General features: G+C 35.6%; 1 protein-coding gene across 1 annotated transcript in view; it reads left to right on the top strand.

The window, feature by feature from the left end:
* The window catches only part of ADAMTSL1 (ADAMTS like 1), a gene marked incomplete at both ends in the record, with an annotated part of 386,370 nt that overhangs the window by 113,042 nt on the left and 246,525 nt on the right, over positions 1 to 26,803 (top strand). The window lies entirely within an intron of this gene.

Raw genomic sequence — 26,803 nt, 5'->3', positions numbered from 1 at the left:
TCAATGTGAATTTGAAATATAAAAAATGGAATCCAAAAGGTGGTCAAAGTCCTGAAGGAATGTCTAGGTAAGGGACGTTAGTAAAGAGCAGTGAATATTGTGTAAAGGTGGCTAATGATAAAACTGGTGATAAAAGAGTGTGAACACCCTAATGCATGAAATTAGGCCACTCAGTAATGAATTTAAAAGTTAGTAGGGAATACTGTCATATTTGCAACCTGCTATTCAGAAGGCAGCCCAGAAAAAGGAATCCTAACGGAGCTAGAATTGTCAGACTTGATTCACACACACATGCCTATGTAATTATATCCTCACCCTGTAGAAATATAGATCACTCCCTGAATGAGTTTTTCTGAAGATTTTGCAGAGCTAAGTACTCCATAGATGCACCTGCTCATAGAGACTAGACTAATTAATTGCAAGGTGAGTGAAGGAAAAGGTGGCATGAGTTCTCAATATCTAGTACAGGGAAATGGAAAGAACACGTTAAAAAAAAAAAAAAAAGAAAAAAAAGCATTTTTCTTTGTACCCTGTGTCATTCTCTGTGAAAAGGACAAGAGAAACCTCCTTCATGGCTCCTCACCAGTAGTGAGTTTTCTGTTTTTGTAGCCTGAGAGAATAGTGCAGACCACCAACCTCACCAACCTGGTGAGGTTACCTCTGGCACAGATACATAAGACCACTTAGCTATACCATGATCCTTCATTTAAGAAATGCTTTTCTGGAGTGACTGCATGAAGATAACAGGAATGATTTGATATGAATTACGATCTAGAGATCCTTTAATTTACCAGATAAAAGTAGCAGCTCCCCATAGTTTATCATTCTTGTTCTCATGTTTTTGTATCTTTGCAATTCATGAAAAAAAAGTCTATTGACCACTTACAGGTGCACAGAAGTGATCCACTTAATTGTTGCAAAATGTATCGCAACACTTCATTTCCTATAATGGAACCATGACTGTATTTGCAGACAATATATTCATCCATTTCGATTTAGACTATTTATTTATTTTTCTGCTGCAGAAAAGATATATTCCTCATCCCTCCTACTGCCCCCCTCTTCCCCCCCCACCTGGCATTTGCCTTTGCTGTCTGTTTTGAGAAAATACTCAGTACCCATAGAAAAGTTGAATTATGTTTGACTCATATAAAACATTCACAACCACCTGGCATAAAATATCTTAAAAATTTATTTTGCCCCCATATGTATGATAGATGAAGGATACTCAGTTGAGTCTTACCCAGAAGTGGTGTCATATTCCATGATTGAGCCTAGATAGCATATTTTCCCCCAAACAGCCCACTGTTTTTTCACCTAGAATAATGTGTTGGTAGCACAACTTTCTCCTACAATCTCAGTTCTTTTTTTCAATATGTATACATATATTCTTTTGTTTTCTTTGAATTGTGGTATTGGAAAATTCAATTTGCAATCCTTGGATTACACCTAGAGATACCATCTTTCCTGTAAGATGCCAGTGCTTCCCCATAAGCATGCCAATCAGTAGTGCAGATTATGTGCACTAGTGATAAATTCTGCACTAGTTCAGAACTTATGTGCAGATTGCTCCAAAAGTAACGTCTCCTGTTTATTTATGGGAATTATGATAGACACAAAGGTCACAATTGCACTGTTAGATAGAGCAAATTCTCAGCTACAAAGCACTCTTTTTCAACACAGTCACCTCCACTAGCTTTGCATTTTTTACCAGCAATGCACACAAGCCTGCATGCCATACTTGTCAAAATCTGTACCAGTGAAGTGACCCACTGTTGTTAGCACTGCTGAAATGCACCACCCATCACATCACTGTGCTCACATACACTGCTTAATATCCATAACTTCAACAGGTGTTGATGAATGTAAGTGGATGCCATTTTTTCCACACAGAGGAATTCAGTTTCACTCCTTTGTTTCATACACAACTACAAGCCAGGTGCCATTTTGTTACACTGCCCCTCAGCTGCCATCTGCCACACAGCAACAAAATTTAACTGCATACTGGCAGAAAAGTTTAACTTCTACTTCCAAACCACCAACATCTGCCTCTGACATCAGGAACTAATATAATAAAATAGTTTTATTATTTATTATTATTTATTATAATAGCATTATTTTCAGAGCTTTCAGAGCAGCCCTTATAATTGTTTCTCCTACTTGTTTTTCCCATCCATTCCTCCAAAATATCTCTTTCATTTCATCAACTGGAACCTATACAGTAAATGGAGTTAGATATAGTGTTCTATTCTCTCACAAAAGACACAATGCATCAAATTGCTCATTACCAAAATTACTTTGGTTTGTGGACGCTGTCCGTAAAAGCAGAATCACAGAGTCTGAACCAAAGAGTTTGAGTTTGAAGGGACCTTTGAAGGTGATCTAGTCCAACCTTGTCCAATTCAAACAGAATCTGATTAGTTTTGTCCTCAGAAATGACAACACACAGATGAAATATGACATTTAACTGTAGTTAGGAAAATGTGATGTTATTAACCATTCAAGTTTTTTTGCTTTGCAGCTTTTGGAAGATGTGATTTTAAAGGAATGTCATAAATCAATTAGATGAACTCTTCTTGTAATGTGTCTGTACTGCAGAATTTATCAAATGTTATAAAAAAGATGGGAGTCTTACTTCTGGACGAAGAGAAATGAAAACTTGAGTTGAGGCTTTCACAAGTTTTTTGAAATAAAATTATTTCTGCCTAAAATATTGACCCATTTTTTATTTATCCTGTTTGTACCGTTTGCATATTACACATTAGCCAAATTTGTTCCTGGCACAGCTTTGCAGACCCCATGTGAATCTACAATAATAATTTGTTGGGTTTTTTTCTTACAACTTTGCTGAATTTATCTGATTTTTATCTTGGTATTTTATTGTGCACGTATACACAAGAATTACTTCCCTTCTCTGGCACTATGTTTCTTTGACTGAAAGAAGGAGCCCTTAATAAAGGAAAAATTCCATAGAATTCATCCAATTGTACTTTTATTTTTTTGTTTCAGAAATATCCCATTCCTCCCTCTTTTATCAGATCACGTATCAGCTGATTCACCAAACCAATACCACAAAACATGACTCTAAAAATGTGAAATTGATTAGGTTGATACTTACGTGCAGGGAGAGGATTTATGTGAAAGTGCTTGTTCCACAGGTGATTAGGCAGTGAAAATATATATTTGTTGGAGTTCCCTTTTCCATCAAAGGTAAGCTTTTAATGTTGTTTTTCTATTTTTTATCATCATTAATATTCAGGTTATCATAAGTGCTGACTGTTCTTTTTTGTAATGAACCCCTTAGTTCCCAGTGAAAAATATTCTAGAATCCCACTAATTTTCAGGAACAGACAAAACCAATATTACAAAATAACTTCCGAATTTAGATGGTATTTATAACAGTTAATTATTTGATCTTTTGGTCATGTTTTCTTCCTCTTTTTCCTACTTAATTTGAATTCTGCAAACTTCCCTTCCCTTCCCTTCCCTTCCCTTCCCTTCCCTTCCCTTCCCTTCCCTTCCCTTCCCTTCCCTTCCCTTCCCTTCCCTTCCCTTCCCTTCCCTTCCCTTCCCTTCCCTTCCCTTCCCTTCCCTTCCCTTCCCTTCCCTTCCCTTCCCTTCCCTTCCCTTCCCTTCCCTTCCCTTCCCTTCATTTGATTTACATACTTTGTTAACCTTTTTTTTAAAACCAAACAAACAAAAACAAAAACCTCTCTTGTCCTTTTGGCTTTTACTCTTGAACCTTAGCTTCTTTTCTTTCTGTCTCAATAAATGATACAGAATATTTGTTTATAATGTGTTTTCAAATGCTTTATATGGAACTCATCCATAATTATATATTATGCTTAGAATAAACTCATCTACACAGTAGTAAAAATGATGCTTTAATGTAGAAGGAGAAGCTGAGAGAATCTGTTGAAAAATACTTAGCTGATTTATTTTCAGCTGACCTATCTAATTTTCTAATGAGTTGGCAAGAGCCTGTATTACTACATTAACTTATATAGTGAAGAAATCAAACAGCCTGCAAGGAATACAGACTTGGCAAGTTCAATGTTTTTTTTTATTATTTTTATAATTACAAATAATTTGCAGGTTGTTTTGGGAAAGGTCATATCCAACTGATGCTGGTATTTAAAATGCAACAATACAGACCACGATATATTGCAGGACTTGTTTTTAAACCTAATTCCAAGTAAAAAGAAAGAGTATTTTTGCAGTTTGAACAGCACATACTATGGTTAACATTTTACTGCATTATTATTCGAAGTCCTGCTTAAAAATATGTCCATATATCCATGAATATTTACTTGATATAGCACTACTTGGTATGTTTCTCCTTAGACATATTTCTGTCTTGTTATTCACTCTTCTTATGCTGATGATGGGAACGGATAATTAACAATGAGTCTCCGTTGTAATGCAGAGGTTGAGCTACTTTTCCTTCTGCTGGTACCCTAAGGATACCACGGCTCTTTTTTGTGCAGTACAATTGCTTTTGACTTTGGCCACATACGAGTTCACTGGTTTTTCTGCCACTCACAACTATTTCAGCCACCAGTGTGATGCTGCAAGGATTTCTGATGATGACTGTAATTGCAAAAAGGTTCAACTTCTATCTTAACAGATCTATTTTATATTATAGTTAAGTCTACCTGTATCTATCACTGAAATGCAAAACTTCTTCCTACATTTTTGAACAGAGATACAGCAATGATGCAGGGTTTTTAACTTATTTCACAGGTTACTTACTGAAATGTCTTAATGTGCATTTTTGAATCTGTTTAAGTAAGTGCTTTCTACATTTTAAATTTATTTTCTAAACGTGGTAAAACAAGTGCACATTTTTCAGATTACAAATCTTTATTTTGTAATGGGTGTGTTCATTCTCCAAGTTGCATGGTAAGGACAATTTCTCCTAGACAGACAGCTTGATAACATGTTTCTATTAAAAATTATGGCACACATTTGATCAGGTAGCTTTCTCGGGTTACTTAATTAGAGATGCACTGCTAAGACAAGACTGAACAGTTTGTGCTGGCTACTCATTATCTCTTAACTTGTTTAATTCTCTAATTGCTGTCATATTACTGCAATGTGTTACCACAGCCCAAATATCTTTTAACCTTTAGATGTTTTACATTTGTGTAAAGCTGTGTGTTTTCCTCAGATGCATATATTTTCTACAGAGCCCACTCGTGAGCCAGTACTGTTGTTATTTTTCCACTGGGCAGAAAATAAATCATCAGGAAAAGAACTTTTTAATGTCTTTGTGATAGAGATTATTGTCATGGGCCTAGTTTGGTCTAGTTCTCTTACTAATGGGGTAGAGGAACCCACCTATCCACACCCTAGCAAAGGACAAACAAGGAAGATAGAGAGATGGTCCTGGAGGAGGAAAATAATGGCAACAAGCTAATGAGAAAACTTAATTTACTACGTATGATAGAGGAATGTGAGATAACACAATATAATACAATATAATTGGAATTGAAGCTAATAAACCTAACAAAACGAGAGTATTCAAAACCGAAGAGCTTTCTCTAGTGCTGTAAGCAATATGGCCAGGGAGCAAACACTACGGAGATGAGCAGAGAAAGAGAAAACTACAGTCTCATGATTCCCAGTCCATTTTATCTTCCCCTCTAAACAGAAAATGGAAATGGAATACTAACGTTTTCTGGCAGCTGTAGTTCATTCTTCTGACAGAGGTACCTGGAGTTACTGACAACCCACGGAACTGGAGCATGAACTCTGTTGTGATGTGGAATGCCAATAAAGCAAATCATAAAAACACAATTATAAATAAGGAAAAACAAGCAAACAGTAACAAACACAACATGAACAACTTTTTTACATTCTAGGGCATGTGAGCATGTGCAAAGAAGAGCAGTGAAGCTGGTGAAGGCTAGAAAACAAGTGTTATGAGGAGTGGCTGACGGAACAGAATCTGTTTAGTCTGGAGAGGAGGAGGCTCAGGAGATACCTTCTCATTCTCTCTATCCTTTCAGATAGTGGAAAGGACATAGTAGTGAGAAGAATGACAATTTCTTTTCTTTTCTGACAAGTGAAGTAAGGAAGTAAGGAAATTGTCTCAGATTGTGCTGGGGGAGGAATTCCTGCAGGAATTTTAGAAGCACAAGGACATGGATGTATCACGGAGAGACATGGTAGGTCATTTTGATGGTCAGACCTGATAACTTTGAAAGTCTTTTTCCAACCTAGATGTTTCTGTGATTCTATGATTCAATGATCCTCTTTAGCAAAGTGGTTGGAGCAAAAAAAAAAAAAAAAGAGATTATGTGAGTTTTTCTGTGAAGCTACCTGTGGAATGTCAAGTTGGAGAAGCTCTGAAGGAGCTTTTTGCATCTCTATGAAATTTTAACCACAATCTGAGGAATGAATCAACAAAATGCCCAATCATTTATGGAAATAGTAAGGATTTATGAGTTTGTAAAACCAATGAAATTCATTAGAAATTGCATTAAGTTTTTGGTTACATGCATACCCATAAAAACTTAACATAACCGTAAACACTTCATCGCCTGTATTCATGCACAGAACTCAAAGACAGTCCTTAATTCAGGCAGCAGAAGATTCAAAGTAAATCAGAAGGAGTGATGCAATGAGCTGCAAGACACTTCTGGGTCAGACAGAGATGAAAACAGAACTTCTATTTTCTAACTCATAATGAGACTGATGAGCTCTTAGTTCCTATAAACAAATAATTTTAAAAAGTTCTCAAAGCTTTTCTTTACCTTTTATTTTTCACCTTTCACTGTGCTAGCACCCACCTGTTCCTACCTCTAGAAACTGTTTTAGAAGCCTAAAAATGTAGAGAAAACAAATACTCTTATTTGCTGTGGTCATGAGCTCCTTCAAATGCTCTCCTTATCTTTTTTGAAGTACTACAATGTGATTTCTCAAAATATACACTGACTTCAGTGTTATTAGTACCAGGTTGTTCAGATGTTTCTTTATTTGTATTCTCAACCTTCCTTCTGCCACAAATCTTAAGAAGTGTTATTAGTCCAAACAGGTCCCCCAGGTGAAATAGGATATCTTGAGATAATACGAGAGTAGAAAAGTGTTGGCATTCCAGCAGAAATAAATATTGATTTTTGTTCTCTTTGTGACACTTTTAATACGGTGTTGAAAGGCACACTCATATTAACAACTATATTTTCTTGTCTTTTTCTAATTTAAAAAAAAAACATTTTTTTCACTTACATTTTACTCTAAACATGGATATTTATTTAGTTGGATATCAAATTAAAATCATTTGTAAATTGCAATGTACTGGACCCGTATGATTTTAATTTGTGATTTTTTTAACTTCAGTTCATGTAAATGAGTAACGGTTATCATATAAAGACAGATCCTGGATTCTTCAATCCAGCTTTGGCCTTCATTTTTGGTTGAAATGAATTTGAGCAACATTGTGAAACAAAAGTAAGATTGTCCTCCTTAAGGCCTGTCTGAATTATATGCGCTGCAAAAATAATTTTTTGTGCTTCTGTGCCACATCCCTGCTTTATTTCTGTAATTTTATTCTCCCATTGACTTCAACACACCACAGATAAAATTTAACTCTAAAGCAAAGAATGTTATCTTAAAAGGATAATTAGCATGAAGAGTTTTCAACAAAGATGCATTATCCTGCTAGTTAACAAAAGCTAGTAAAAGTTATAAAGTACTTGAAAGTAAACACAAACTGCGACTCCAAATGTTTGTGAGAAGAGCCCCAGCCAGAATGAAAAGAGTGAAAATCTGTTAAGTCTTAGAGTTCTTGGCTGTGATAACCTCCTGTAGGGCAAAAATCTCTATATCTGTTTACTCTGAAAATCTTATACACATTTAATCCCATCTTTAGAAATAATGTGGATTATGCGTCATTCCAACTTCTTAATTGGAATATACTTTGTCCTTTATTAGCTGTAGGGTAATTGGTATTTCTGTCTACAGTTTGATATGATTTACCTGCAGGGAGCAAGGAAACATTAAGCTTTTGAAAACCATAGAACATGCAAGCTAAACAATAAGTAAAAGTGCTTACAAGTTGCTAGATGTGAAACTATTTTAAATTGATTGTTAGATTAAAAAAAAATTATTCATAGCTGGCCTACAGAAAGTCATACTTTGAATTAGAGCCTGAAACAAGTTGAGACATAGTAAAAAAGACTCTTATGCACTAAAGACTCTCCTTTTTTTTTTTTTTTTCTTTTTCTTTTTCTTTTTTTTTTTTTTTAATTTCGATTCTTGTGTAGGTGCTTTGCATCACGTTTTAAAACAGACGGGTGCAGAGCTGGGGTAATGGCAGTATAATGCCAAAATTCCTGCAGTTACAGTTTTTTTCAGTCTTCGGTTTTGGGTCAACAAAACCATTAAGAAAGCCAAATCTTCTTTTAGGGAGATAGCCCCAACACTTACTGGGAAAGAGTTACTCAGCCATAGACCTTAAAGCTTTGAAGAAATTGTCTGGACATAAAAAATTTTATTTAGAACTATTAAAAAACAATTCAAATGAGTATTTTTCCACCCAGAATGAAGAAAAGAAACTCAGCTTACAGCCGTTATTCATTTGGACACATGGATGATATCACAAAATAATTAAACATCATTTCTAACATACTGTTGCTTTAGACAATATAACTCAAAGAAGAATAAATCTTCTAGAAATTTAATGTAATAGTTTTATGAAAGAAACTTTTTTATATAGAATTTAAATGAAAAGTATTTTGTTTTTATTATTAAAAAACATTAATAATAGCATGGACAGGTTTAACTGCTAGTAGAGGAGGTGAAGTATACAATTATAATAAATGGATTTTGATGGGAAATACTTGATATACCCTTCATAAGAATCAGATCGTCTTTTTGAAAGATCTTTCTCGTCTTTCTACTTATTGTGTAGCAGTGATAGCTATATTTCAACTATGAATTATGCAGAACAGTGAGGTGGAGAGCTCTGTTTAGTAAAGAAGAATATTTGTTATAGTTTGGGTAGTAATTTTTGGCTCTCTGGGACTAGACCGTTACTTAAGTCATGGTATAACAGCATAAATAGACCTTAGGTTGTATAGATGATCTTACAGTAATGAATTTTAGTGCTTAATATTTACTTACTCTTTGTACTGCTACGCTATTTTGGTGATAAAGGTGTAAAAAAGAGCTTAATTTTTTCATGGTGGATACTGTCCATGCTATAACTTCCGTCAGTGAAGAAAAATCCAGTGGAGCCAGTGGTGTCTCCTATATACCTGAAGATGCATGCCTTGACTAGTGCACTGCGGCTGTATTGGTGTAATTCATTATTGCTCTAAAATTGATCTGGTTGTTTATACATTCTGAAGAACAAGTTTTGAATATTTTTTTCTTTACAATCTTTGATCTGAGCATCCAACTTTATTTTCACTGATTTAATGTTTTTGTTGGATTCGTAGATCCAAATAAAATGTCTTTAATTTCTGAATCTTAAAGTTTTGTTCTTAACAGAATGCAATTTTTATAGTTGGCATCACCTCTGCTCCTAATCCCACAGATAAGTTTCTCACTGTCCTACTGTAACACTTCTGTTTCATTATTTGGCTGTGTAAGCATCAAATATCTTTTCCCTCTTCTGAGTTTTGTTACTGGTTTCCATAGTAAGTGAAGCAAAGAGGGATTATTTTAATTGGCTTCCTATGTCAGTTCCATAAGCACCAAATGCATAGTTAAAAGCAATTTTAGTGTGAAAATTGTCTCACTAATAATAATAATAATAATAATAATAATAATAATAATTCAGCTCTGCTGAAAATAGCCTGGCACCATGTACTTGCACCATCCTCTCAGGTGAGAGTTAATACTCACCGATGAGATTTCTCCCCGAATTTCCTCTTCACAATGAACAGTCCCAAATATCTCTGCATTTCCTCATAGAAGTGCTTCAGTCCCCCTTTTTGGAAGCTTTCTGTTGGACTCTTTCTAGTATGTCCAGGTTTCCCTTGTACTGGAAGGCCTAGAACTGGACAGAGCATTCCAGGTGCAGCTTCAACAATGCTGAGTATAGTGACTAAAGTTTCAGGCATGGATTAAATGAGCAGGTAGCAAGGAAGGTCTTGAGCCCAAGAAGAATGTCCTGATCTCCATTGTAATAAAGTTGACTTGCAAATCAGATTAAACAAACTGGGAAAGTGCTACACTGTCATTTCCAGTGAGAAATGTAATAGGAAGAAAAATAAATCCAGATTTAGTTGCTCTCACATGGATTCCTGGATAGTTCAGTAGATAAAAAAGTCAGTAATTAAAAGTAATCATGGTTTTTTTTTCATAAAATTATTGAAAGAATTATTATAGACAGTTCTCAGTGTACTGACAGAGATGGTTTTATAGCAACTATATACTTAGCCCTTCCAATAACTGCTGTGTTCTTACATTGTATGACTCCAAAATATAAGTGTGTTGTAATAAAACGATTTTCATTACTGGGAGTGCTATCAATAACTTTAGTAGTAACTATATTATGTGAGCTAAAAAAAAAATTTCTCAGTTGCACTATTTTGATTCCCAAATCAAACATTTGGAAATAAAAATGGGTTATTTCAAGTTATCCTGACAATGGTCTTTGAATCCAAATTTGATTCCAATTAAAACCACAGACCAAGTCTGTATTAAAAATTAAATTTAAGATAATAATTCTAGTACATTGTAATTAGATAGTTGTTTGTGTGTAGATAGTCTATAGCTTTTACAACAATATGTGTGGAGCTAACATGAGTACAGAAAGACAGGAAAATAATGTAAACTCATCATTTGCTTAGCATCAGGTCAGTAAACCAAGCCTGAATTTTAATGTATGAAACATGTAAGATTTGTTCAGGCACAGTAAGTTTTACTTTTTGGACTGAGGATAAAGAGCTACTTCTCCCCCACCTCATTTCTAAGCTGAGCTGTGTGAGTTGCAGCTCTCATTCACATATAAAACTCTATTTATGTTACATATGTTCCTCATTTATTTTGTCTTGTTTACTGCACATGTTTATGTTTTCTTTGTTCTGGGTGTTTCAGATGTTTTTCTCAAGCATTTGAGAAAAGGCTTGCATATTTAAATTCATATATAACTCCTATATACTAGAGGAGTTTATATATATTAGTATATATTAGAGAATGGGAGAAGGGAATTTTTCACTATATGGTTATCAGAAGGTATGGAAATTGTGGTGGCAAAAGAAAGAAAACCTTGATGCTGTGTAAGCAATAGTCAGCAATAGCTATAATGTTGATGTGCTATCAGCACTAGTTTAGCCTCAAATATAAAGCACAATACCATAATGGCTGCTGTGAAAAAATATAATTCCATCCCCGTCACATCCAGTACTCCGTAGAAGTATCTTTGTGTATTGGTATATTCAATATTTTATTAAAATGCTCATGATGCACCTGCGGGTTGAAAATCACAAGACTACATGCTATCATATTTCTCCCAGAGGCAGAGAAAAAGAGATAATGTGTTCTCAACTGCAGTTTGAAGAAATCCAAACCAATTCCACTCATTCTGTTGGAGAGTTAGCCATCGTGTTCTTGGCAGATTTAAGTCACAGCACCTATGTTCTATCCATCCAAATTCATATTCAGCTTTGGAAGGATTTTCTTATGCTCCCTACCTGAAGATCTCTTATCAAACATTGGAGTGATATTGAGCATGACTATGTGTCAATGTTCAGTCTTCTGTATATAAGAGTTCACAAATTTTCTGTATTAGTGGAAGTAGCTGTGTAAAGAAAATGAAATCATAGTATCCTGCTTAATTTAAAAGTAAAATTAAAAAAAATTGTTTACCTGGAAGAACTTCCAAAAAGGTTGTTCCCAGTCTTGTTTTTGTCTGCAAAACAAGAGATACTGGGAAACTCCTAGCTTTGAGTGTGCTATTCATGTTTAGTAGTGAGATTGGGGATTAGGCATTAGATTTACTTAAATCAGTATGTTTTTATGACAGTTTTCTACAGTATATATATATTCAGGTTGTGATAAAAAAAACTCAGAAACATGCGTGGAATCATTAGCCAGATGAATTCATAAATCTGAAAGTGGATTTTATGTGTACTGAGGCTCTGCATAACAACTCAAGAAACAGAGTGACTCACCTTGGGCTCAGCACTGAGGCAACAGGCCAAAACTGCTTAGCACCTGAGGCAAGCAGTCATCTTTTAATAACCTTTTATGTTGTCTCACAGATAGAACAGAGATTATTAAATTAAACTGAAACATAATTAAACAATTTGGGATTGTTTAATGTCTACCTCTTCTAGAGCACATTTTATCAGTAGATTGCAAAGGGATATGAGAAGAATTAGAGTTTCTTCTTAATTTTATGACTTCATTTTAATCTATTTACAATTTCATTTTGGAAAATGTTACTGAGTGCTGGATCCTAAAATCAGTCAACTTCAGTTGCAGCCACCGTGTCTGCACTTTGAAGCCTTTTGGAGTAGCTTCAGATTGGACCAAATCTGGTGGATAAGTCAAAACTTCGCTGTGAGCTGTGAGTTTTTTTCCTTCAAACCACTGGTTCCTCCCTTGAGTTGCTAAGGGCAGTGTCAGTCCAATCTGTAGATACTTCAAAGGCTTCAAATAGCAGACAGTGTGGCTAGGGCTGAAAGCTGAAACAGACGTTTTGAGGGAACCAAAGAATCGTGGGGCCTTCCAGTGCTGTTCAGTGCATTTTCAAGAGAAGAGTTATTCTTTTTTTTTTTTTTTTTCCCCTTTTTTGTTATCTTGGTTTTGCAAGGAAAAGTATCTGTCTACTTTCTGGTCTATGTGAAATTTGTCCTTTAGCAAAAAAAGAACGAAAAAAATCTTTAGCCAATCAGATTTACGAAACTAAACATCCACTCCCACTGATCATTTTGTTTCGTTTATTTTATTGGTTTGCTATTCAGGTTTCTGGGGATAGTGGAGAGCTTCTTACTTCAAGAATGAAAGTTTTAGATAAAAGCAAATGGAATTGAAAAGTATTCTGTAAAATGAAAAAAAACAAAAACCAAAGCACTATACTATAGAATTATAATTTTTGTCTGTCTCTTATTTCATAATGTCCACCCAAAATCAACTAAAATCTTTAAAAATTATGTTTAATATGTTTCTGTTTCCCACTAACATATGGGATGAGATAGAAGATAGCAGGAAATTAAATAGTAAGTAATTAAACAGTAATTGTGCTGACATTTCCAGCTTAACCTATTTTCGTACTCTGAGGCTGGATTGTGGAGAAGCTCTCACCTTTTTTGTTTTTCTGAATTGAGAAATAGTTAAATTATTAAGTGTGGTTCCTGTGTATTGTACTGTGGTTCCTTGAGGACAAGATATATATATACATATATATTTCTCTTCACACTAGTTCTTGGTAAAATTTTCCACAGATAAATCTATTAAGTGGAAGAGTAACAATTATGAAAATTACATGGTTGTGCTGGCTGATATAATGAAGCAGTTTCAATAAGTAGATGTGACAGTGCAGAAATATGCAAAGAAAAGGAAGAAAAATACCAAGAAGAACACAGTATTACTGTATGGATGATGAGAGGCAAACTTTATCCGTCTACAACAAATGAATAATAAGTAAATAGAATTTGAATTTCCATTACCTAGTAGAGTCTAGAGGAACAACTGTTTTTGGTGTCTCTACATTTCACTTCATTACAACCCTACAGGTACAGACAGCATAAAGATGCTTAACCAAAGTGTTCCAAGTTTTTCCAGCAGAAAAAGACCCAGTTAGTACCTTTCTCACAGAAAAAAATCCACAGGTTGGGCTGAAATATTATTTGTTGCTAGGAAAAAAAAAAACACATGGGAAAATGCTAGTGTGAAGTAGCACTACAGTGGAAAGAGGATAGGCCATATTAAGCCCTCGTTCACTTCCAAGGAACTCAGCAAGACAGAAAAAAATACTAGAAACCAAACTGCAGCCATGAAAAAGGAGAATAAGCAAGCTCCCTATTGGTGTGGGACTGAGTTGTCTGAATGCCAGCACTTCTTCAGGTTGTCTATATTACTTGAGAAATGTGAAAATGGGGTTGACAGTATATATCAAGTCTGTATGCTGTTTTCTGCACAAAATGGGCACATCTGCTTTCACTGTGCCTTATTTCAAGCGAGAATATACATGATACAGGTATTTGCTGACATGGCTGCAACTTTAAAAATACTGAACGAGTTAAGAAAGGTTAATTTTCTACCTATGTGATGATTCATTTTTACTTCTCCTAATTCATGTTAAGACAGAAAAAAAAAAAGAAAAAGAAAAAGAAAACAGGGAAAAAATATTTTATCCTAGTGCTGCTAGCAGGACTGGAAGCATCAGCCCTCTGCTGATATGGAATACTGATTTTTATCTTCTTCCTCATGTAGCCCTTAAACCTTACTAGGCCAAAAGCAGTAAAGACCAGTTTTTCTTAAAACTGTAATTCCTAGAATAATTAAGGTAAAAATATAGTTAAGCTCTCCACTCAGATGTCTTTTTACAGCTATCAGATTAGAAGAATATTTTACCGAGTGTTACAAGTATTATGGGAGAGTTCCATCTATGACAGATGACTCTGAGGGTTAATAAATAATGACTTAGTTGAACACAAATCTTAAATAACAGAATTAGAAAAGTCTAGTCTGTTTTAGTTTCCTTATTTGGTCCTGCGGTTCTCTGCCTTCCTGACAAACTGTCTGCTATTCTTAATGCATTAGGTGTCTGGCTTTGCATCAGACAGCTATGGTATGAGTTGCTTTTATGGCTGATGCTTTATTTCTGGGCAGATATTCAGATGACTGACACTTTCTGAATACCAGAGAGAGGAATTCTTCCATTTTGATCACTCCATACTGTTCATGCTACTCCTTCCTTCTGCTTTTCCAGGTCTGTCATTAGCACTGATAATAGTGATGCAAAGAGGATAATTTTCAGTCTGTCCATATTGGTAAGGCTATTGGCCATAAGAGCATTTTAGAAACAAGTACCATTCTCCTTAGCACAGTGGTGGTCTGGTGGCAAGGAGAGGTCAAGGTCTGTAAAAGAAATCCGGTAAATTACTCTTTGCCATGTTGATTAATTTTGTACTGCATTTTTTACAATGTCATACTGTATGCTATCTGAATGCACTCGTTATATACTGACAAACAAAATACCTGAAATATGGTATTAATGGCAGTTGGAATATTCTGTGAAAGCCACAAACTGACAGTTCTTACAGTTATGGCTCAGTAATTTTCTAGAAGAGAAAACTGAAGACTGTGAGTATGACTGGCTCCAGATAGATGTCTATTACTTTATCCTATTTGTTAGACCTCTTTTCAGCTACATCATATGCTGCTAGTGCTGTGAGTTGTTGGATGGGGAAATCAAATGCAGTTAACTATATTCTGATTTGAAGCAATGCTGAATTTATTATTTCGCTTTTATTCTCACCATCGTCATGAGGATATTTAAGAGAAATGGACTTGCTAAGTAGGCACTGTGGTAACCTTACCTTCCTTTCTCCCTTCAACTGAGTTATTCCTACCAGCGTTTGGCTTTTTTCAGCATCAATTTATTTTCCTAAGATTAATTGTATTCTTCACTGACTTATGTATGTTGCTCTGAAAGTAATGTATTCTATTTATTTATTTGGAAACTGCAGTAGATACAAAGAATACAATAACATAGCTTAATAGAGTAAATTCTGAGCTACAAAATGCTGTCACCATAGTTACACCATTAGCTGTGCATTTTTGCTGATGATAAACGAGAGCCTGCATTCCACACTCATGAAAATTTGCACCAGCAGAGGTGATCCATTGCCGCTGTCACTGCTGCTGAAACGCATCACCCACCACCTCACTGTGCTCACTCCACCATTTGATCTCCATAAATTTCAGCAAGTGTCAGTGAATTTCGGTGGGCGTCATTTTTTCCACGTGGAGGACACCTTTGCAATCACGTGCACTTCCATGTCATACACTGTTTTGTCAGATTGCCTCTCTGCTGCCATCTGTTGCATAGCAATAAAATGTAATGGAGTGTTGGTGGGAAGGTTCAGTCTCTACAGCCATAACACCACAGCTGCTTCTGTCATCATAAGCCAACATAATAAAATAGGAGGTATTACTTTCAGAGCATCATCTCAAAAATATGAACAAATTCCATCTATCTACTGGGAGGATGCACTTCTGTGGCAGAGTTTGTACTGACCAAGGGTTGGATTGCTGAGATCCCACTATCTATGCTGCACTGGCAGCTGATGTTCCATATCCTCCTTGGCCATCACAGGGTTCTCCTGTTCACTTGGTAAACTTTCAGGCAGGTATGATGGAAAGACTATTGTCTTTCCTGTAGAGTTACTGCAGGGTTAGAGAAGTGCCGGTGCAAGGAAAGAGACAAGACTTCATAAAATCTTGTGTATGGGAATTTATGCTCCAGTGAAAGTCTATTGGCCGTTGTTTCGGTATGTTAGATAAGTTCCTAAGACTTGACAAGTTATATTACTGTGAATGCAACTTAGAATCCTGTTTAAAGAAGGGGGAAAAAAATGTTACTGTTTTCCTTAAGAAAAGGAGTTAACTTTCTGCAAAATACAATGACTACTTCATGTCTTCATGTATACTAAATATTTTACCAACAGGTTGGTTTTCTTGCTGTTTTTCATCAGATAACCATGAGAAACAGGTGGCAAAGTTCAAATTAAAAACAACAACAACAACAACAACATTATTTTCTTAAATAATATTTTTTTCTTTTTAGAATTAGCCTAATGTCCCAAGATCTGTTTTTTTGTATAAATATATACTGTATGTTCTGAGAAGAAATTAGTATCTCTACCATACATTTCAAAATTGGAAACAGTGATCACCAGTTCTGTTCAACACCTAAGGAATTCTCTCAAGCAGGGTTATAGGATAATTTTAAGGATTACCTTACTAATGACTGACACATCTTGATAGATGAATTAAATCTCTGCTAATTACAGTATTAAAAATGTAAATTACAGAGGAACAAGTTAATCTGATTTTTTTCAGGAAGTACTTCAGTTGTACTTGTAAATCTACTTTTGCTTATACTACATTATACAATAATTTTTTGAGTATGCAATGTAAGTAGTTCATTTTATATTCTGCCCCTACAGCAAGATCAGAAGAAACAGTCATATGTCATTTAACTGAATTCCTGGGGGGTGAGGGGAGAAAAAAAACGTTGAAGAATTTTACTTCATCTGTCAGGGAACCTTTTCTACCAAGTGAGTTCAACTAAATCCTGTCTGGCTGTTCACTGTGAGAAAGGAGTGAACAGCATTTCTAATTGCTTATATTTATTCCTGAACTTAGCTGACCCAGTGTCATTGGCAGCTTAGACCAATTCATCAGTCAGTGTTCTCAACCTTGAAACAAACAGACAAACAAGCAAGCTGGCACTGAATTCCCAGTTAGAGTGCACAATTGGCATGAATATGTGATAACTGCCTTCCATTTGTGAGGAAAAATCGGCAAGATGGGTACTTGTGCTTCATGTATTTGACTTTATCTCTTTCACACTAGCTCTTTCACTCAGCCTCCAATGCAGACTGTCAGCTGTCACAAAAGAAATATAAATCAGATACTTGATACAATAAAAATGCTTAATGAACAATTTAATTTCCATTCTTATAGGTGCTCATGTCCGACTGAACTTTTCTCAAAGCTTAGATTAACATGATAGTGTTGTTCTTCGTTGGTAGAACTTGGGGAAAGCCGTAGTGCTGGTTGGCTAAGCTAAACTTTAGCACTTCAGGGATAGAGATAAGTCTACTGAAACAAGCATAAAATTTCCCAGAGGGATTCACTCTGCAGCAGAACAGTTTATATTAATACCACCTGGCTTTCCTCTTCTAGTTCATCTTGGTTAGAAGGTTCCCACTGTTGCCCAAGGCGCTGAAGAAACCTCCTCAAATGTATCTGCTGGGTGGATGTGATGAATAATGATCATTATCTTACAGGCTTTTATCCATAGACCTCAGAACAATTCTGGGAGGAAAATACAGTCTGCATAATTTTCAGCTTGTTAGACTGTACTGTTTCTGTCACTATTCCATGTGTTCTAATTAAATCCTCCCTCAAAAGAATACTCCCCATCTTTTTAGCTAACCTATAGAACCTATCGAGATTATAGTTCTAAAGACTAAATCAGTACAAACTGGAATAATTTAAATGGCTAATAACAAGAAAATTTCTTGTGTTTCCTTCAAGATCATATGCGTCTTTTTCTTATTGCATTTTGTCTGCTAGACCTTGTCAAGTGTAACTGTCTTACATTTGTAGTGATTTCTTTAAGACAAAGAAAAAAGAAAATAAAATGTAAAGAGATTTGACACAAATATGTTTGCAGCTAATACACATCAGTTTTGGAGCATCAGCATCAGCCACATCAACATATGCCTCTAACAGCTAAACCCCTGAAGCCACCTGGGAATAAATCCTTCCTTGTCTGCTGTTGCAGATTATATAATTAATCCAGAAACACAGCAGCAATGTGTTGACTTCATACTGTTTTGACACTACAGGAAACCATTATGCATTTCTCTAAAAGCATTTTTCCTCTTTGCTTTCTCCATCTTTCCTCTCCTCCTTTGTGTCTTCACAAAGTGTAAAACCTGAAGAACTGTGTGAATATTTTTTCCTTCTCTCCTCCTATTGGATATGTCCCTTCTAACAGTCAGGGCAGAGATTTTGACTTTCTAATAGATAGATTTTTCTCATGACTGAGTTTGCACATGTGTGCGTGAGAAATGCCTCAATTGCATTCCCCATCTATCAACAGTTCCCTTGATTTGTGGCTGCATCACTGTTTTATGCAGAGCTGAAAGCACTGGAAGTTTAGACATAATGTGTCACAGTGATGATATGCTACAATGGGGAATATAATTCATGTGGTGTTGCATCCTGCTTTGTTACTAGGTTTCAATTCTAAAGAATATTCCCTTATTGCTAATTGAGACTCACAACTAGAGATTGCCACAATTTTTTCTATTTTTCTGCTAAATACTCACTTTCTGCTGAGAGTAGCAGAGACTACTTTTAAGTCAAGAAGTGAGATTTACACATACAATGATCATTTTGAGTATACAACATACACTATGACTGCTTAATGCTGAAAAGAATTTTAATTCCTATCAAAGATGATGGGAACAGAAGTGTAGGCAGCGACACCTGGCCCAGGTCTTTAGAATGTGCAGTTCTGCTAAATGTGTAAAATTTTAAGAGAATCCACCAGAATCTCTCCAGATAGCCATTTTAACACTTGTCTGCCTTGAAGTTTCCACTGCTTTTGTAACATTTATACTATCTGCTGCTGTCTGTACTTAAAGAAGACGGATAAGAAGATTGGGCAACTATGTGTTTGTTGCTTTCATTTGATGCAATGTCTGAATGAGAGCTTAGTTCTGAAATGTGTATAATTGTCTTCCCTTCTGGGCAGCAGGTGTAGTCTTTTGCCCCAGTTTGGAGTAGGACTGGTCTCAAAATGCGCTATGAAACTTGTGTAAGTTTTCATTAGTCACCTTAATGACTTCAGATTTAATTTAGATCAATGAAAGGAATTTAGAATTGAATCCTCCTGCTGCTTTTAGGCAATTGGCAGAATAAGATGTTATTGTAGCATGTCTTCCTCCTGTCTTGGCACCTTGCACACTTGATTAATGGAGTGCCTGCATCATCTTTTAGTTACTTTCATTAAGCAATCTCAGAAGAGAGAAAGAATTAACACCTTACTGCTTACTTTTCTGTTCTGTCAATGTTCAGGTTCTCCTTCTAAACAGCTCTTTGGAATTTTATTTTTGTTTACTCTGGATATTCTTGCTGTGTTACTGCCATTCTTATCAAGATGCTTCACAATATCTGGTCAGTAGGAAAACCCTACAGCTTATGGTGACAGGAACATAAATGAGGCAAGATGTTCATTTCATTAGATATTTTTAGAGCATCATGATCTTTACCAGGAAATTCAGCACTTGAAAAATAGTGCAGCAGTTTTCCTCAAATTCCTTCTGAGTTCTTTGATGGAGGAAATGGGATTATCTGGATTTCTGCTCTCCTACAGACTTTCTGCTTTAGGAACAGGGCCACATGATCAGATCTCTAGATCATACTTGTAAAAGGTAAATTAGGGAAAATGCTGGTCCCCTACTGAATGAGGTGGTGCCTTGGTAACAAGGGACACTAAGAAAGTGGGGATTCACAATGCTTTCTTTGCAGTTCTGGACTCCGCTATTCAAAAAAGATATGGCTCTTCTATAATGACTCCAATGAAAGTCCACAAAGATTATTAAAGGACCTGGAGCATCTCCCATGGAAAGGCAGAGTAACCAGGTCTGTTCAGCCTGGGAGAAAGATCTCCTTCTATGGAGATATTCAAGACCCATATCTGGATGTCCACCTATCAACCTATTGTAGGGTACCTGCTTTAGAAGGAGGGTCAGACTCTATGATCTCTTGAAGTTCCTTCCAACTCCTGTAATTCTGTGATTCTGAGACAGGCCTCCATGGTCAAGCTCCCTACAGCCCTCTTCATAGAGTGGTTATTTGGTTCTAACCAATTGATGCCTGTGTCTCTTCATAGCGCTATTAGCTTTTGTGCTTTACCTGAACACCTCAGAGAATAAAAAGCCATTTCATATTTCTGTGTGGAAACAAACTCAGAACTGCATTATTTTCTTTCCAAGAAGCAGTGAAATAAGGAGTTTGGAAAACTCTTTAAATGAACTACTTAAACAATTGCTCTTTGCTTGTATACGAAATATGAAAGATAAAAAGATTTGTGGAAAAGTAAAAAGATGCTCTACAGAAAGATGACCTACAGAAAACTTTCTATCCAAAATTTTCTTCTGTTCTCCTGATACTACGACTGCTATTAACATCTTCTTCTCTTCTCTTTTTTTTTTTTTTTTTGTCAAAAATATGGGAATCAAATTTCCTTGCCATAATTTCCAGCTTGCCTCTGTTGAATCACTCCTCTCGATGACTTTATAGAGTTTTTTGCACTCACTGCATTTATGAATCAGAATAAAAATGTGCTTGAATTCAGATATGCACCAGCATTTGTCTGACTCAGTATTCTATTAAGTGCATCATTTTTTCCTTGTGAGAAAGAAACTGGAATAATTGGACAACTGAATTGGTAAAAGCTTGTCAATTTAAGGGGTCCATTTTGTTACAACAGTGGCAGGAGGTGAATGTAGTGTTTGTTAGGACTGTGAGAATATAATGCTTCCACAGAGACCCTTTTCCCATTCAGAGCCTGCTGCTTGTTATTTCTCTTGTGTAGTACTGGCATTTTAATGATATCCATTCTTGTCCAAAATAGAAAAGTTAATGAGACACATCTTATGTTTTACTCAGGGTATCCATGTAACTCTACTAGGCAGGATGATTCAATCACAATAGTTTAAAAAATATATATGATAGCAGAATCAGCAAATAAAGCAAATTGAACTTTAGTCTTATATTTAATTTTGGAAGAAAAGCTTAATTATAGCGAACAGGTGGGAGATGCTATGATCTCTATTAGTGTATCTGAAAGGGCTTATAGCTAATGAAAAGAGAAAGAAATGAAATAAATTTTACTTAATCTTTTCTCTCTCGTGCTGCATTAATAAGTGGAAGGATACAAATTTCAGTGTACTCTTATTCACCAAGAGAAACAACTTCAAAGTAAAGGGCTAAACAGTCTTTCAATCCTATCTCAGACACATTCCTCAATGAGTTTAAAAAAATATGTGCTCTCAGTACATGTGTATTTTATTGTACCAGGCTGCCAGAGCCACATCCACACTATCCTTGAATGCCTCCAGAGATGGGGGCATCCACAACCTCCTTGGGCAACCTGTTCCAGTGTGTCACTATCCTCTGTATGAAAAAATTCCTCCTAATATCCAACATAAACCTCCTCTATCTCAGTTTGAATCCATTTCCCCTTATCCTGTCAAGGGGTGTTCAGGGGGTGTTTATGTGAATGTTTATATGCCTAACAAGCCTATAAAATCTATGTCTCTAAAATAAATACATTTGATGAAGGTCCATAAAAATATTAATGTTCTAATCTTCCATGTGTGAATGGCAAAAACACATCCTTTTTTCTTTTTCCAATTTTTTGATTCTATGATTTTTGTTATAGTCAGTAGAGCACTGGTTTACTACGGAGATTATTCAACTACTAATGATTTGAAATGTAGCAAGAAAGGGAGAATCACAAATTCCACTGGCCAGCAGTTTCTAAATGGTTGAAAAATAGCTGACAAGTCCAGGTAACAACACCACTTTTGGTCACATTATATCTCGAGAATTTTTCTGAGAACAGAACTGTACATTTTTATAAATGAGTACCACATAAACACTTTTGCTGTTATGTTTATGTTATAAGTACCAGAAAATCTTGGAAATTTTGTGCAGGTTAATTTTAAAGAGCTCCGTTTTTGAAATGTTCCAATTGCTTTCTATAGAAGCTTCACATATCACTAGTACTCTAGTTCAGCTGTTTTTTACTTCATGTAGTGCTTTTACAGAGTGGACTTTATTACAAGGAAAAAGCTTTGGGTTCTTTTTCACTGATGAGTAATGAACTGATGTTTAAAAAACAGGAGAGTAACTACAGCTGGATATAACTTGCTATTACAAAAGTAGCTGTAGAGTCAGAGTTGTGGTGGCATCTAATTCTTTATCTAATTAATACCATTGTTAATAGTGGTTTCTGTTTTCTTTCTTGTACTTTCATTAGTTGAATACATATTAAGAAAAGAACTTTATGGATTGATATCCATTACTTTTTAGCCCTACTGACCCTAATGCATTTAGATTTCTTTGTGTATCTTTAAAAATGTAATGAAAAGATGAGGCCATATTCTTTGAAACAGATTTTCTGTTTTAATTTTATTTCATAAAAAAAAAAAATTCCTTCTCAAATTAATCCTCCTACTGGGCTGAGGCCTTTAGTGAAATGGGAATTTGTAAGAGCTGGCTGTGACAGATACAGGGGGCTTTAGACCTCCACTTGCGCTTTCCATTGTGCCTCATTGAGCAAACAGTAACTCCTCACTTCAGGCTGTGGTTCATAGCTACACCTCTCCTAATTCTTCCAAGGCCAGCTAATATCTCTTATCCCTATTCCACAGCAGTTTTGCAAACTGCTATGATTTTCCCTATGTATGACAGTGTGAGACTTATGGTGTAATCACAACCCTGACCTTCCATATCATCTGCATTAGGTTTCATTTGCCTATGTCTTGCACTGCAAGAGGTGCTAAGCCTGACAAAAAAACAGCTCCAAATTTTCTCATCTTTAATTTTCTAAATGAAATGCTGAACTCATCCAAAATTCTTTGTTAAGCCCAGTAAGCCTTTGTTAAGACTTGAGAATTTCCTGCTTTAAGTAGTTAAAATTGCATAGGAGTCTGAGAATGAGATAGAAGGATGCCAAAGGAATGCCTATAACAGTGAGGAAAATGGATTGCCCACGAATAAATAGTCATTTCTTATATAATATAATAGATAAGTAAGGTTGGTTTCCCTTAAGGTATGCCGCATCCAAGGCATAAATCGAGAACCGCATCTTAAAATCTGATTACAGCATGTCCTGGATATCTGTTCTGGCCTATCCCTATTCAGGCTTATTTCCATTTTGTATAATAGTCAAAGTTATCAAATTAAACGTTATTACTTGCCCTTTTCTCTGCCAATGTCTCTGTTCTGCCCACAGTCACAAACCTAAGACATTAAAACATAATGGCACTTATTCAGATAAATATTCCAGTTATGTTTGTGCTGAAATCATGTGATCAGAACTCTGTCCCAGCAAATATCACCATACAGCCATCTGGTGAATTTTCCTTGCAACTTCACTTAGAAAGTACATGCTGATGTTGCATAAAATCATAAATCCATTAAAGCAGTGAGCGTAATAGGAAACAGCTTTCACGTTTTGATGGCAAAAGATGAATGAAGATCCTACATTTGCTTTTAGGTTTTAAGAGAGAAAGATAGCAGGAATCCTCATTCCAAGAATTTCGTCCTCTGATTTTGCCCACACATTTCTCATCTTCTGCAGTTTTTGTTCTTAAGGTTTTGGGGCCTAATAATGCTAGTATATTTTGGTGGAGAATTCACATCACATGAGGTAAATAACTTAGGCATATTGGTTTCTTTTAAAGAAAGAGCAGATGGTCATGACTGGCAATGCACAGGTGTCAGGCAGACAAGACAGCAGTATGACTGCGGAGATTTGTACAAGGTACTGGCATCAATGTCAGTAATTCTTACTTCCTGTTTCTTTCTCTACTGGACTGCAATTTGCTGTAAATTAGGTCACTGTCTTGAGGAAGAGTGTACAGAAAAATTGCTGCAGGAATTACAGACTCAGAAAACATAAACCATACAAGCAATAGTACATAATTCACTTTCATTATTTCCCTAAATTGTCAGTGAGAATAAAATTAGGTAAGACTGGCAAAATCTTTGCTTTATAGAAGAGAGTCTTGGCAGATAAAGCATAAAGACTTTTGTGACATTAAGTTTTTTTCTTAAGGCTCCAGTTTCAGTGTAAAATTATGATATAGTATGCTTCCAATTCTGTCAGAAAGGTGTTTCCTTTTAGTCTAACTGGAGTCTGGTGCTGATGTTCTTAGATTTAGGAAGTTCATGCCATTCAGTGTGAACCTTCTTTACCATCTGCTGTGAACACTAGACAAGATCAGTTGACTGCAGTTTATTTTTGGTTAGGTCACGTTGGGCAAATGGGCTGCTCCTTCTTGCATGCCAAAGAATGACTTTTATGCAAAAATAGGTCAGGAGAGTGGAAATAGAACACTGAAATAACACAGCCATCACTGTCTGAGCACTGTGCTACAAAACAGAGCCATGTGGGCAAGGACTTCCGCTGAGCTACTTCAAATATGACACATACCTGGACTTCAGATGTTGGTGCTCTTACTCTGATGCTGGCCATGCTGAAAGTGACATTGCCATACTTGAACAGTGTGCCATGGCAAATGGTGCGGCTCCATATACCTTTTGCTTAATTTTTAGCTAAAGCTGGAAAACAAATTATGTTTTTTTTTCCACAGATAGTGTGCACCACTCATCTTCCTAAAAGTGAACGTATGCTTGACACAGCTCAATGTTGTATTTTTTAACTATCTCAGAGTACAGGTAAAGAAGAAGCAATTTGGCATTTAAAGTGGTGTCCATCACATTTACATCTTTAAAATTTCCTGATTTTAGCACTGATGTCAGTTTCCCTCAGCACCATCAATATTACAGCTTTCAGAGTGAAGATTTAAGAAAGCGAGTAGGGCTATTTTCATCCATAGTAAAGTAGTTTTCAAAAACCCAGTGTTCTGGGAAAAAATAAAATTTCTTTATAGGAAGAACTTTTTTCATTATTTTTACAGTTGGACAGTCAAAGTCAGTCAACACTTTCTAAAGCCCAGCTAGTTGATCAGAAAATCAGCTTGGAGCATAAAGGCTAGAAGTGTCTCTCAGTAATCTGAGAGTATAATTCTTACTTTAAAAATTAGCCTTTAAAAAAAAAATTAGATTTTCTAGAGACAAGGATTCCCTGCGAGATCTAAAGTTCTAAGTGAAGACCAAGGACTTCAGCTTCTGAGATATTTTTTAGATGTGGGAATTGCACCCTGCAATCACTTAGTTCCGAATGATTTAGCAATAGAAAATGTGGTTTATTATTACCAACTGTATGACTAGTTAACCATAAATGTATATTTACTATTCCACTGTGTGTTCTGGTTGTTTTTTTTTTCTCAAAAATTCTCCATACTGAAAATTTCCATTACCTTAAAAACTCATGAATTAAATTAAATGGGAGCTAATAATAAGGCTGAAGACGTGGTAGTAGCAACATATCAGTAAGGGTCAGTGAGACTTATGCTGGCATATATTCTTGAAGTTTAATGTCTGTGAAAGGTGCCAGACTGACAGACATAACGTCTGAAGTTGACTGATTATACTTGAAACGGGTGAATATGAACAGCAGCACTACAAGTGCCCTCAGAACCACCTGCCAATGTTCCTCAGTCCTCTGAGGAGCGTCCTCTGGGCCCACTGCCAACGGAAGACGTGATGGTCAGTTCAGTCATTTATTATATGGACTGTGTGCATGGGATATAATTCACCCCTGTGGCAAAGTCTTCTTCCTAAGAAACATATGACTTTTTCTTTTTCTTTTTCTTTTTCTTTTTCTTTTTCTTTTTCTTTTTCTTTTTCTTTTTCTTTTTCTTTTTCTTTTTCTTTTTCTTTTTCTTTTTCTTTTTTCTTTTTCTTTTTCTTTTCCTTTTTCTGTTTCTTTTTCTTTTTCTTTTTCTTGAAAGAAGTAATATGGGAAATTATAGTACATAACTTGAGATTTCCATCTGTCTGGATATAAAGTTCCAATTGGAAGATTTTGTAAGGATTTTTTCACTGAGGTTTTTTCAGCAAAACTGGGTGAAAAATGAGAAGACTGTCTCAAAGTACATAAGATACCTAATGTTTCACGCTGCATCTAATTTTCATGAAGCAAAACATTAGCAGCAAAACATCAAAGTCTCAAATCATTGAAATAGAGGGTGTAAGCTCTATTCTCTTTCTTAATATAAATTGTAAGTTTTGTAAGCATTCAAATGAAGAACCTGCAATCCAGGTGTAAAAAGAACACACTTCTATTATTTACTTTCATTTTAAACATTCTTTCATAATCGTTCCTTCTTCAATTATCTTCAGCTGTGCTTCCAATTTCAGGCTGTGTATAGGATATTGTTTTCCTGTTAATCTCTATATT

This window comes from Tetrao urogallus (genome assembly GCF_951394365.1).
Source record: "Tetrao urogallus genome assembly, chromosome: Z".
Classification (NCBI taxonomy): domain Eukaryota; kingdom Metazoa; phylum Chordata; class Aves; order Galliformes; family Phasianidae; genus Tetrao; species Tetrao urogallus.
The sequence above is the reverse complement of the archived record's forward strand: the minus strand, read 5'-3'. Positions and strand labels throughout refer to the sequence as shown.